This window comes from Alligator sinensis, unplaced genomic scaffold, assembly GCF_000455745.1.
Source record: "Alligator sinensis unplaced genomic scaffold, ASM45574v1 scaffold257_1, whole genome shotgun sequence".
Lineage (NCBI taxonomy): Eukaryota > Metazoa > Chordata > Crocodylia > Alligatoridae > Alligator > Alligator sinensis.
The window spans coordinates 830489-845774 of NW_005842263.1; positions in this window are offsets into that span (position 1 = coordinate 830489).

The window sequence follows — 15286 nt, forward strand, 5'->3', positions numbered from 1 at the left end:
GCAGGAATGGCTGTAATTTGCAAGGTGAGGCTCTGATTTAACTTTAAAAAAAACCTGGAGGATGTTGCAATACCTCCTGCCAGCTACCATAACATGTTAACATCAAAGCTGTATTTTAGAGTGCAGTTCAGCTCTGAAAAGTGACTCTCTTTAATGTGGTGACTGGGGTTTCATGTTTGTCATCTCATCTATTTTTTTTTTTTAAGCCACAGGATCGTCATGAGTCCTGACTGTTGGGTGAGTACCTCACTGAGGCAGTTCAAGGGGGTGCTAATCCTGCTCCGCTTACTGTCTGGACTTTCTACCTCTGGAGGCAGCAGCTGTGAGCACTCCTGCTGCAATTAGCAATTAAATTAATTTCTTTCAATTGGACAAATCGACCTCTGGCAATTAGCCTACCTCCTTTTCCCTTCTCCCTGCCTCTGAGAGCTTTGAGGAAAGCTCTGTTACTTATTAGGATCCTGTTCAGAGTTTTTCTCTCCTCCGCACATCTCACCCACACTCACCATCTGCTATTCCTGTGTCAGGACAGACATCTCACTCAAATTCAAGCAGTGTTTTGTTTGTGAGGCATGGCTACGGGTCCGTATTCTGTAAGCTGTCACCAGAGGTGTGATTGCAGCTCATGTACACCTACCTTTCAACTGGCCAACTCAGGCCAGACTCTGCATGGCCTGTATAAGCCTGCCAGGACCCTGGACAAGTAGCTGAAGCCTATGGCCTTGCCATCAATACCTGAGCTAGCTGATTTAGATTTTAGTTCTCTGAAATGCTGTGCAGACATACTCTTAGCCTCTGAGGTGGGAGGGTTGGGCCCCTTGACTATCCCTACTCCCAGGCAGGTTCCTTCCAGCCTTACTCCTCCATAATGGTGCTGTGAACGAAAGGGTAATGTCTCCTCGTGCCTGTGCTGGGGCTCCATGGTCTTCAGCTTCTGAGAACACAGAAGTGCATGCAGAAAGAACGGCAGGCTGTTCAGCTGAAATTTCTAAGCTGCCCAGTCTGTAAGGTGCCTCCTTGCCCTGCCTTCTGCATGAGCTGCCTAATTCCTTGTCTATGCTTGAAAAGGAGAGTGATTCATTTTAATATTATAAAAGCCTAAGTCTGCCTGCCTGTCCGTAACGTTATTTGCACTCTAATTGCACTCTGAAACAGCCAATCGGAGTGCTCCAAGCGTGGGGGAGCGCCGCCATGATTCCAAAGCCACGCTGAGGACTGGACAGGGTGGGGGAGCCAAGGCCAGCAGTATTGGTAAGCAGGTAGATCAGGGTAATGCAGCTGACATAATATATCTGGACTTCCAAAAAGCCTTTGACAAGGTCCCCCATCAAAGGCTCTTAATAAATAGTCATGGACTTACAGGGAAGGTCCAATTGTGGATTACAAAGCAGCTTAAGGATAGAAAATAAAGAGCGCATAAATGGGCAGTTTTGGTGTTGGAAAGAAGTAAATAGTGGGATCCCTCAGGGTTCTGTGTTGGGACTGATCCTGCTTTAACATATTCATAAATGATTCGGAAAAGGGTGAGTAGTGAGGTAGCCAAATTTGTGGTTGACACACAAATCCTCAAAGTAAAGAGCTAGGTGGGCTGCGAGGAACTATAGAAGTATCTGGCATAACTGAGCAAATGGGCAACTAAATGGCCATTGAAATTCAGTGTAGTTAAGTATGAAGTGATGTGCATGGGCAAAAATAATCCAAACTCCATATACACGATGATGGGACTCTATCTTAGTTGTTACCACGCAGAAAAGATCTGGCAGTCATTATGGACAGTTTGCTAAAAACATCAGCTCAGTGCTCTGCAGCTGTCAAAAAGGCAAACAATGTTAGGGGTTATTAAGAAGGGAATTGTAAACAAGATGGGAAGTATCATTATGCCCCTCTATAAATCCATGGTGTGTCCACACCTTGAACACTATGCCCAGTTCTGGACCCCACACCTAAAAAAGGATATAGAAGAGCTGGAGAAGGTGCAAAGAAGGGCAACACGGATAATTAGTGATACTGAGGGGCTTCCATATGAGGAAAAGCTAAAGCAACTACACCTATTCAGTTTAGAAAAGAGACCCTTTGAGGGGGACATGATAATGTTTGATAAAATACTAAATGGTAAAGAGAAAGTAAATAGGGATTTATTATTTACACTCACACAATGTAAGAACTAGGAATCGTAAAAAAGACCTAGTAGGTAGTAAGTTTAAAACTAATGAAAGAGGGTTTTTTTTCACACAGCATGTAATTAAAGTGTAGAACTCATTGCCACAAAATTCAAAAAGGGATTGGACAGATCCTTGGAAGAAAGGTGCATCAGTAGCCATTGAACATGGCAGTTAGGGGTATGGTTTCTGAATAAGAGCTTCCTAGACCTTAAATGTTGGAGGCTGCAAATGGAAGAGGAACAGGGCAAAAACCCTGGTTATAACCTGTCCAATCTTCCTTTCAGTGTCCACTTTGCCTCATGTGACAAAATGGCCCTATGATCTGACACAGTAACTGGCAATTATTATGTTCTTATGTTAGGTGATTTTTACTAAATATTATTTTTGAAGGATAGAAAATGTGCTGTAGAGCAGTGTCTTCCTTTTTTATTAATTTTTAACTTCCCAACTTTGTATTAGGCTAAAAAAGCCTCACAGTCCAAACTACAAAAGGCATTCAAGTCTCCCTGCATGAATTCTATTGGAACAGTGGGAAATGCATTCAGCTGTGCTTACCTATTGAAGAACAGAACTTAGCTTTAAGATAATATGCAATGTCCTTTGTCCAAGATAAGATCATAATGGACTCGTTCTGGTGTTGATGGAGTGAAGCTACGATACAGCTGTAAAAAAAAATCTAAGCTTTCATATTTTGTATCATTGTAGTTTATTATCATAAAGGATTTAAATTCATTTAACTCTATAAATGACAGAAGATAGAAGAGTTTTTAATCCTTCCTTTGATTCTTCATCTAAGAATCACTCGTCCCTTTGAAATGTATACCTAATGAAACAGAGCTACCCATTTAATTCACTAACAGTGAAGAAGACAACAGTGGTTCATTGTTTCCCATGATACTTTATGCTCTCTTAGTTCATGGGGATCTGGAAGGTATGTCTTTCCCAAAAGAAACAAAGCTTCCAAAATTTCAGGTTTTAAAATAATGCAGCATTTTGTTCTCCAAATTTTACAAGACACATTTCTAAGGGCCAAATCTTCAAAGGAATTTAGATTCCCAAAGATGCAGGTTGGCTATAAATCAATTTTCTGAACTACATAAGTAGGTTAGGAGCCTAATGCTTAAAACCTAGGTGCTTTGGAAAATGCTGCTAATAGTCTGGCAGTATCTCAAGGCACCAATTATTACACTTGAAACTTTTAAACAGGATTTCGTATCTAGTCAGGGAATTGGTATTCAAAAGCATAGACTAACACATTTTTAAGCCCAGAATGGACCATAGTGTCACAACCCAAAAGGTGTGATTTTTGTTTTTGTGTGCTTCGGCACTGCTAAATTGTTCCCGCTAAATTATTGCTTCTTTGCACGGCGGAGTTTTCTGCTGCAAAAGAGAACCCCAGTGCAAGGGAGAATTTCCCGCCAATTTGAAGCTTTCTTTGCAGGGTGCATTTCTTTGTTGCAGCACAGAAATGCTCATTGCAAAGAGTTCCCGCCATTTGTATGCTAATTCGAGTCCCATTATTGGCCAGTTCTAAATTATTCACGTGGCGGCTAGTGATTGGCTTGCTAGCCATATAAAAGGTTTGAGTGGTTTCCGCCCAAGTTGGAGGACTCCACGAACAAGGGAGGAGGAGACTTCACGCTGTGTGAAGATCTCTAAGCGCTGCGGATCCTTACGGACCCAGTGCATTTAAAGCAGGCAACGGAGGTCTGATCAACCTCTAGCCTCTCCCCGTCGCCGAGCGCAGTCCAGACATATCCCTTCCCGCGCGCAAGAGAACCGGACCCACGGAGCCTAGCAAACTTCGTGTGAGTGAGTGAACAGAAGAACCCAAGGAGCCTAGCAAACTTTGTGTGAGCCCTTACGACCGGCCTCAGAGCTCTTCTACCCGGGTTCGAGTCCTGCAGGTTTATTTTTCCCGTCGCCGAAACCCTTTGCGATGTACCCTCGTATTTTTCATCTTCCCGTCGCCGGAACCCTTTGCAACGTACCCTCGTGCCCTGCAGGTTCGAGTTTTCTTTTCTTTTCTGTCTGTAACCGCAACTTAAGCAAGTTTTCCAGCCTGCACCACTGCCGTCTCGGTGTAAGTAAACAATCTTTAAAACTACCGCTACGCGTTTGTGCCTAATTCCAGCTCGACGGCCTTCCCTCTCCGACCCGGCGTGCCCGGGCTGCTGGCCACAGCCCGCGTGCAGCGCGGAAAAGGGCTCGGGTCGCTCCCGGCCCACACACATAGTACTTGTCTGAATTCATACATAAAACATGGTTTCTCTGTTTTCAATTTCTGCTTCAAGTCCAACAGCTATACTTGAGTAAGAACATATACTTCTGAAAAACATCAAATCCTATTTTTTAAACCCTGCTCTAAAAAAATAGTTAGCTGTTATAATGGTTAATTATCTTTACTGTTAAATTGCATCATTTTTCTGGTATGAATTTATCTAACTTCAGCTCCCAGCCATGTGATCTTATTAGACCTTTGGCAGATTGTAGAAATCTTTATTACCAAATTTCTGTTTCCCAGGTATATAGCTAGACTGCAGTCAAGTCACATGTTAAGATTCTCTTTGACAAACAAAAGCTATGGAGCTCTCTCAGCATAAGGCACGTTTCCCAATTCTGTAATCATTCTTGTGGCTTCTTTCTAATTCTTTTCTAACTTTTCAACATCCTTCTAGAATTATGAACAGTAGAATTGGACATGATATTCCTGAAGTGGTCTCACCAGTGCCAAACGCAGAGATAATGTCTGTACTCCTCAGTATTCCCTTGAATCTAAGGACCACAGTAGTTGTTTTGGTCCCATTATCCCTGGGAGCTCAGGTTTAGCAGTTTATTCATGTACCTTATGTTTTCTTCAGACTTGTTCCTTCCGAGGATAGACCCCCCATCCTAAAATCCTGTAAGTTTCCCTGAAATTGTATAAATATGTCCTGATGTTCTTTGTTCTTGTATGTATGACTGGTTTACAGACATCCCCCAACCTCAAACAGTCTCTCAAACAACAGACTAATGAACTCCCATCCTCACTGAGCCACCAGGCCTTGCAGTGGACCTGTCGTGTCCCCACATCAATGCAGACCACATCATCACTGGATCTAATAACAAAGGACTACAATATCTGAAGTTTGTTTTCCTGTGACGCTACCAATGTCATGTACACCATCACCCGTTTACAGTGCCCTTCTGCTGTCTACATTGGAGAGACAGGGCAAGCCTACGTGTGAAAATGAATGAACACCCACAGGCCTATGGGTCCCAACACAGACATCAGCTGCAGAAAGACACAAAAGCCTGTGGCAGAACCCTTGAACTTCCCAGGACACTCCCTGGCTAGCCTCAGGATTGTGTTCTCTTGCAAAATTAAAAACCAGTTTGAATGGGAAACTGCGGGACAAAAAACTGGACTGTGTTATGCGTATGGTTTAAACAGGGACTGTGGATTCTTATCTCATTACCTGCATTAGTGTTTGTGACCCCCTTCGTTCCTATGGACTTTCTGGTTATTTGCTTTTTCTCTCCTAGGATTGTTTCCCTCCCCACTCTCTCTTCATTTCTTTCCCTTCTCCCTAGTCTTTTGTATTCTAATTTCTCTCTCCTTCTTATACTCAGCTTTCTGCGGATCCTTTCACAGCTTCTGATGAAGTGAACTTCAATTCATGAAAGCTTGTGCTTATCATAGTTAGTAGTGTTGGAAGGAACCTGAGCAGATCATCAAGTCCGACCCCCTGCCATGGCAGGAAAAAGTACTGGGGTCAAACGACCCCAGCAAGATGTTCATCTAGCCTCCTCTTAAAGACCCCTGGGGTAGGAGCCAGCACCACTTCTCTTGGAAGTTGGTTCCAAGTCCTAGCCGCCCTGACTGTGAAGTAGTGCCTCCTGATGTCTAGTCTGAATCTACCCTCTGCCAGCTTGTGACCGTTATTTCTAGTCACTCCTGGTAGTGCTCGGGGGAACAGGGACTCCCCCAATGCCTGCTGGTCCCCTCTGACTAGTTTGTAAGAGGACACTAGATGCCCCCTCAGCTTTCTCTTGTCGAGGCTGAACAGGTTCAGGTCCCTTAGCCTCTTCTCGTAGGCCCTCCCCCACTGCGCCCTGCTGCCCCCTGATCATGCGGGTGGCCCTCCTCTGGACCCTCTCCATGCTGTCCACATCCCTCCTGAAGTGCAGCGCCCAGAACTGGATACAGTACTCCAACTGTGGCCTGACCAGTGCCGCATAGAGGGGGAGGATCACCTCCTTGGACCTGCTTGAGATGCATCTGTGGATGCATGACAAGGTGTGGTTGGCCTTCCTGACCATGTCCCCACACTGTCAGCCCGTGTTCATTTTGGCATCAGTAATGATTCCAAGACCCTTTTCTGCCTCTGCACTGACAAGAAGGGAGTTATGTCTCTTATTTAGTCTATAAAGGTGTGTGTCTACCCTGCCTTCTGACTTTAGACTAACATGGCTAACTCAGTCAGGCCTATAGTCATCTTATTTACCCTTTTAAATAGAGACATACTGATTTTTTTCTTTCAGTCCCCACTGTTCCAAACTTACTGAAGATTGCAGTTAACTTTCAAGAGTATTCACCAGCCAGTTCTTTTGAATCTCTTAGTTACGAGCTATCTAAACCTGTTGATTCAGAAATGTCTAATTGCAGTATTTGCTTTTTAACATCATCCTGCGTTTCTGTTGAAGTGGACATTATTTCATCCACATTGTGATGTGACTGTATCCATCCAACTGTTTCCCAAGTGCAGGACAGCAATATATTTTGAACACCAATATTTTTCTTCCATTGTTATTGATACATTTTACCATGAACATCCAAGAGACCAATTTCATTATTAGGGATCCTTTTCTTGATGCACGTAAGCAAACAAATGAACAAAATGCATTACTCCCTGTTATTCTTAACTTTGCTATTCATTCCTCTGTCCTTTTTGCTTCTCTTTTTAAATTTTATGACTTAGTTTATTTTAATTGATATCAACTTCCATTCTTTTTCCATTTGTTGTTGCTTTTTTTTAATAGATGCTTTTACTTCCCCTCAATGTTGGTTCACTTTAAACTATCTGTGATGATTGGAGGTCATGTGTATTAGGTATGAGTGCTGCTGCATTGTGAATATTTCTCTGAATGCATTTCTACCTTGTGGACAAGACCTCAGCAACATCCCTCCCAAACTAAAAACAGCTATTCGTCATTAAATCTTAATGAGTGGCTGCGAGTCCAGGCAAACCAGTTTGTTCAAGCTTGTCTGCAGAGGGAGAGCTGTACCTAGAATGTGTCTAGAGATCACCAATGGCTGTAGCACCTGATTTTCAGTATGTGTATTTTATGTTTTAGTGGGGTTTGAAAGTGGATAGATCTAGACTTCTCAGTGGTGACAGATGAGAGAACAAGGAACAACGGTTTCAAGTTGCAGCAAGGGAAGTTTAGGTAAGATATGAGGACGAATTTTCTCACTAGGAGAGTGGTTAAACACTGGGACAGGTTACCCAGAGAGGTGGTGGAAGCTCCATCCTTGGGGGTTTTCAAAACCTGGCTGGAGAAAGCTTTGGCTGGGATGATCTAGTTGGGGGATGATCCTGCTTTGAGCAGTGGGTTGGATTAGATGACCTCCTGAGATCCCTTCCAACCCTAGTTTTCTATGATTTCAATGTTAGAGTTATGCATGCACAGTTGAGTTTAGCTGATGAAGCATGCACAGTTGTCATGATCTACAGAACTTACCAGAACTTACTTTTCACCTTTGGTGGAACCTGCCCAGAAACTAGATTCAGAATATGCACCCTTTTCCACCACCTTTCTCACTTTATTGGCAGGAAAGTGAGATGTGAGTGTGGTGCGAGTGACAGCTACCTTTCTGAGGTATGCTAAGAGATGATTGAATGAAGGAATGAAAAGATATCAATTGAATGATTGACATGTGTGCCAGAATCCTGATTGCTTAGAGCTAGTGGGTTGACCAGTCAAGATAAAAGAAAGCTGACCAGCAGTATTGCCAGGTGGACAATAATTATTGTATTTATATGATATGATATATGATCAATAATAGTAAAAGTGTTCAAACCGTCTTAATGGACTTTCTTATGACTGCTTACCTCAAAATAAATGCTTCAGTTTTCACTCAGTTCTCACTTGCTCACTGGCGAGTTATAGTGATCAATATAAAGTAAATAAGAAGACTTATCTCCGTGCTTATTTGTATATTTTTTCAGCATACAATAGTTTTTCACCAAATATGATAATTTTGAGCTTCCAGTACAACAATTTTGTATTTAATACGTAGCAACACTGTGGTAGTGGGATTTTGCATGTGGGATGCTTGGTGTTGGTTTTGTGGGAATTGTGTTGAAGTGTGACAGAGGAGAGATTGAGCAAGAAAGCTCTCTCAATTAAGCAAGGAGGCTATCTTTCCTTTTAGGATTTTTGTTTCTGGAGCTGTAAGTGAGTGGTCCTCGGGCGGTTTGCATTTCTGTGTGTATAACAGTTAGTCTTGGTGTTTGGATGTTTGTATCTACGTTTCTTTTCGTCATGTTAGCACTGGTTGTAGTTTTGTCTAGATTGTGTGCAGGAAGATGTAATAATTGTGTGCGAGTGGGAGAGCCTGAACTGTCCCGTGGGGCACTTTTACACATGCTTTAATTAGAGTGCCTCTTGGAGCCATGCTAATTAAAGCACTACTGCGTCTCGTGTCAGTGCCCCCACACTTCAAAATGGCAGCAGGGGCGCTTGAACTAAAACTCATTCAGTGAGCTTTAGTTCAAGCACCCCCACCGCCCCCACCCCATTTGCAGTGCAGGGATGTTGATACACAAGATTCAGGAGGTTATTTGTGTGTGGTAACGGCCACACTTCAGGGGACTTGATTAACTGAGTCTGCTCCGATGCACTGTAATTACAGCACATTGGAGCAGCCTTCATGCTTGTGTACTGGCAGCAGCACCACTGCTGGCGGGGGGCAATGACTATCCTTATGGAGATTCTAGTTGGTGGGGAGGGTGGACAGATGCGGGACTATCCCTAGCTGGCAGGGGGGAAGGGGTGGGACGGATGGGGGACTATCCTTATGGAGATCCTAGTTGGCGGGGCAGGCGGCAGACAGATAGGGGACCGTCCTTATGGAGATCCTAGCTGGTGGGGGGGGAGGGGAGGGGAGGGACACGACTATCCTTGCAGAGATCCTAGCTGCTGTGACAAAACTTCTGGTAAAGCATCACCTTCCCTCATCAGTTTGTTCCCCTTCCCTTCCCCATCTGTGTGCAAATATCTGTGCATAACATTGTCCTTGTTCATGTTTAATAATAATAACCAGTTTGGTTTTATGGCTTTTTGTGCGAACAAATTATTTCACCAATAAACCAAACCAGACCTCTAGCTTGCTCTGGAAAGCCCAGAGCAAGTCAGCTTGGGCCAACAGCATTGACAAGATTTTCATCCACCCCTTTCGCAGAAGAGGCTGTGCTGCTGATTAAGGGCCTCACTCTCATTATAAATATTAATCTGTTAATTTAGACATGCCATCTCTGGTCGACAGGGGTAAGGCCAGAACTTTTGACCTTTGGTGGAACCTGCCCAGAAAGTAGACCTAGAAAATACAGCCTCTCCTGAAGTTATTGGCAGGAAGGTGAGATCTGTGTGGTGTCTGGAGGCTTAAAGTATATGGAAGATTCAGTGGCCGGAATCATTTGAAAGCAATTGGGTGAGCTGCAATTAGGTCCTGTCACACTAGCATAGCCTTCTTTCTCAGATGTGGGAGAAGGCCCTTGAATATCCTGTAAAAATATTCTTAGGTTATTATCCATCTTTTCCTGTGTAAATTCTCTCTCCCTGGTGATCTGGTTCATAATTGTTTTCAGCTTTCTGAAATGGGACCTCTTAAATCACCAGGCTCACATGCATAGCTTCTTTTGCTGGTTTGGACTTTACATTTGGCATGTACAAATAAAAGAAGGGACTCACAATCTCTTGCACATAAGCAACCATTATATTTTTTGGTTTTGAGATCAATGCCTCTGTATCTGTCAAAATGAGGTTGAATGTAGGATTCTTCTATTTGGGATGCAACACTTTCAACCAGGTGCTTGCAGTGGATCTTATGCTTGTAGGTAGAAGGACTTGCTGAATTGTTGTGTGTGGTGTGGTTTTGTTCTCTGTGAGCAGAACTGTAAGGCCTCTTCTGAAGCGTAGGCAAACATTACCAGGACATCTGCAGTTGAAATATCAGAAATGTCTGGATGCTTATCTGGCTGGGGTCATCTGACCCCAGCTGTCTTTCCTGCCCAAATGTGGGGGGGTGGACCTGATGATCTTGTGAGGTCCCTTCCAGCCCCTAACATCTGTGATATATACTTGGCAATATCATCCACTTGTAGTGGTGCTGTTCAGATATTAGCACAAGGAAGATAGCAACTGTCGATGCTGCTGAAGTCTTGCATGTCTACATGTCTTGATTCCAATGTTCCAAGGAACATTGTTATCCAATTTTGGTTGCATGAATGGCAACAAAATTCTGCCAGCGGTGTCCGAGGACATTAACGGTATCCTTGCAAAAGACCTCATATGCAAATGGTGTGTTGTGAGAGGAAGATTATTATATCTTGTCCAGTGAGGATCTGAAGCCAGCCATTTGGAAGCAGGCTTTATGGAATGCTGGTGAAAGGAATATTGCTCTTTCACAAAAATGCTCAATCGCATGCTGCTCTCATGACCTCAAATACCACTGAAAACCTTGTATTTGAGATCCTTCCTCATTCCCCTTATTGTCATGACCTTATTCCATGTCATTTTTACCTAATCACTCCATTTAAGGAAGATGTAGGAGGAGGAAGCTTTAAGTCTATTCAAGAGGATCTAATAGCAGTTTAAGACCATGTTCAGGAGCTGCCCAGATCTTTCTTTGGGACTGGAATAAGAGCCTTCATGGGACATTGCATGACAGGTGGGAGGACTACAGGGATTATAATACGTGTTATTATTGCACATTGGCAAAGATCATTTGGTCACTTGACCAAATGATCTTTGCCAATGTGCAATAATAACACGTGCTTAGTATGATGCCTTGTTTTCTTTTTGCTGACTTGGATAGAGTTCAGCTGCTGGGCAAACTCTTCAACCAGCATAACTAACGTTATTTTTTTTAAGGGAATTTGAATGCAGTGTATAAAGCTTTGTTTCTGGTTCCACACACAGTAGTGGTGGCCAGAACAGTGGTTGTGATTAGCATCAGAGATAACTTTTTTTTTTTTTTTTTTTTTTACCTCCTGAACTAAGAAATGAATTCTTCTGCATGATGTGCAAGTTGACCGTTGTGCTAGAAGAAAAGATTTGTGGCTTGGAAGGGTAAGTACTAACAGTATACAAAATCAGAGAGTCTGAGGAACATCTCTGGGAAGTATCACATCCCCAGATCCAACCAGGAAGGAAGTAAAAGCCAGAGAAGAGGCTTGGCAGTTCATAACTATTAGAAAAGTGTGGGTAGGAAATGGGTAAGCTATAGACACCTAAAGAGAAAGGTCTGAGAGGAACTGCACACAGTGAGAAAAATGTATGTGTTATCACCATGGAAATTTAGCAAATATCTTTGAACATGCATCTAGTGGAATAGTATGGAGTTCTGAACGGGATTTACTTCATTGATTCATTTTATCATCTCTTGAAGACATCTCCAAGCACACAAGAGAGGGTCCCTGCTGGGTATCCTATATTCAACAAAGGAAAGAGAGACAACAAGACAGAATGCTGTCTTTCTGGAGTAAGAGCATGAGACGTGATGATTGTGCTGAAGTACACTCAGACAGGCCAATCTTCAGTCTCTTGGGAAATGCAGTCTGGTTCTGTCTCAGGGCTCAACTCCTTAACCTCATGATCAGAGATCCTGGTTTTCTCTAATTTAAAAAAAAATCCAAAATTCTCTGATTAACACTGCCCCCCCCTACCCCTGCAAATCCACATTTTTATGATTAAAAAAAAATGGCACTATATATTCTTTGGGTTGATATGGTGTTTTGTTTTAATCATGGAGAAATGTGGAGGGGGGGGGCATTAAAGCGAGAATTTTGGATTTTTTTTTATCGGAGAAAACCAGGATCCCCGCTTATAATAGTGATGTCAGTTTATGAAGTAGTTGTATTGTCTAGGATTCACTTAGGTTTGCTGGCATCCTTTGTGGCCTCAAAGCAGACTGCATCATTTCCCATCAAAGTATCATAGCATCTACAGAACCCAAAGTGGAGAGAAAACGTAAGATCATAGCTGTAAAATCTTTTGAGTAGATCTTTAGATCTCCAGTAAGAGTTGATCTCTACTAAGACAGAAACCCCTTCTTCTCCATTGTTACTTGGTTCTTTTCTACCAAATACCAATTCTGAGTTTTTGTCCTTTTCTTATGACTTTCAGAATTTCTCTAGTGACATTTGGTTTGAAAGCATATGAAAATTAAGCTCTCTTGGTAGTTGTACTTAATCTCATTCACATATAGATGTGGGCAGAGAGCTCATTTCCTTCCATACCTGTCCATTTAGGCAAAGACCGCTTATGTAGATAAAACAACTCTGTGCCTGTTTTTCCCCACTACTTATCATCATGGTGGTAGAGAGCTCCTTTTCCTTGAAAGCTGCAAGCCACAAGGTCGTTCAGTAGGTCATTTGGCCTGTCTGTCTCTTATACTGTAATATACTGCCCATTGCTATACTATTTCAAATTCTTTAATATATTTATTCTCACAGCATTCCTTTGAAGTAGGTATTATCCCTATTAAAAAGATGTGATTTGTCCAAGTTCCCACAGGATGTCTGTGGTGGATCAGGGAACTGAAAATCTTCCAAATCCCAGACTAACACTCCAACCACAATACCATCTTCTGTATCTAGGGTTGACCACAACCAGTTAACAGCAGTATATCTGTTGGGAGTTTTCTGTGCCAAGGGTCAGGAGGAACAAAATCTTTCAGATATGGAAAGAAGCACAAAATAAATCATTTTTCAGAGGGACAGCATTACTGTATCTAATATTGTAGCATTAAATTAGTTTTATATGGACCTACTCATATGGTTAGTTACTTTGATGTTGGTGTACAAATCTTCTCACCAGACCTTTTGATTATACTAGACAGAAATGAAAAATGAAAAGCTGGTGTGCAATTTAATGGTGGAATTAATGCTGGGTGTAAAATAAACATTTCCAGCATATCTCCCATTCTGTTAGACAAAAAATAATCTCTAATCATGTAAACCGCATGTCACACAAGCAATGCACACATTAATTATTTGGTGAATGCTAAACACTTATGTACTGTCAATACTCACTATCCTAGGTAAAAGTTAAAAAGCTATGAGCTGCACCATTGAAATGATTCACCCAACCCTGTGGTCTGTATGGGTGACACACTTTAGTCTGTTCTTTTTGTGCCGAACTAAAGAAACAGTTCAAGACTGGGAAGACCAGGAGAATTAAGCCTTTATTGTAATGGTTTATTTTTAAAGCATGTCTCTAAGATTTCCCTCATAAAAGAAACAAGTATACTGGGTTTTCCAAAGAAAACACAGAAAGTTTACAGTTGCTAGCATCAAGAAAGTCTAATATATCTTCTGAGCTTTACAAACCTTAGCATGCTATGCGTATGAGACACAAAATAGACAACATTAGATATCTTCCATGTTTTGGGGTTGTTGGTTGTAGCCGTGTTGGTCTAAGGGCATACAGACAAACTTCTTTGGGTAAACGTGATATATTTTATTAGACCAACTCAATAGTTGGAAAAATTGTTCTTTGCAAGCTTTCGGGCACAAACTCTGCTGAAATCTTGCACACCTACGTGTGCGCTTCAATATTGGCTTCTGTTCCATCCAGGAGAACACAGAACAACAGCAGACTCTCCCTGTGCCTGAACAAAGGTGTTTCTGCCCAAAAGCTTGCAAAGAACAATTTTTCCAACTATTGAGTTGGTCTAATGAAAGATACAACATTTACCTAAAGAACCTTGTCTGCAAAATAGATAAAAAAGCATTCCATCGGACTCAGTAGGCAAGCAGCGCATCCAAAATAGGTTCCCATTTTACCTTGGCAGCACATTTAATTGATTTAACCATAATTATATTCTAAGTAGCCTTCTAAATGGTTTTGTTTAAATTTGCCTTACAAGTGGTACTCCAGCACAAAAGCAGCATGAGAGTTGAAGTGTCACTTGAGACCTGTTGCTCATCCATATCACCTTTAGGCAAGTTCTGCCAAATCTGAAATCTAGAGCAGTGTTGACACTCAGTTTCTACAGAGAGAGTAGCCCATTCAGAACCCGTTTCATCACTCAGCAGAGCTGTGACAAGGTGAAGATAAAAACGTCACAACATTTCAGAGGGTCTGTCATAGCCTTCCTCACAGGATACAGCACATCAGCACAAGAAGGGAGGACAGAGCAGTGGGGTCACTCCAGCATATGCCTAACAGATTATTTTCAAAGTTTACCCCCTTTTTTCTGCTAGGAATGAATTCCTACTTTATGATGATAGATATTTTTCTATCGTAAAGGTGAGAGGTAAGACAATATCAGATTACTGACTGCTAGATATGGACAACCTGAGGGCAGCCTACGGTTTCTGTATGTGCTTAATCCTACATTTACAGCTTTGCTCCTACTAATGGATATTGGCATTCTGTTCCTAAAATGAAGTTAGAATAATAGACGATAGAGATGGAAAAATACCTAATGGTCTTTTCCCTTATAACTGCCAAATAGACCGTATAAAAAAGCCCAGGCAAATATCCTCAATGGCAATCTTTTTCACTGTGAAATATTACATCCTCTTTTATAGTCTGGGCATGCATCAGGAAATCTAACTGCCTTTTGGCTTAAGATTCTACCAGTCTGTATGTTTGGTACCTAAAATATTTTTAAATACTAGATGCTTTTTACTTAATATATCTGGTGAGGATGGGAAGTTGGACTGGAGGAAAATATCATCAAAAACATTTTTACAATGTGCAGTAGAGCTCATATCCAAGCTCTAATCAGAGGCTCCAGAATAACTTGAATTGCAGACATTAACTACTCTATCTCATGTGTTGCTTTATTTGTAAGAAAATGTGCATGCTTTAATTTAGGGTAAGAGGCTGTCTCTCACATAATGAGATAA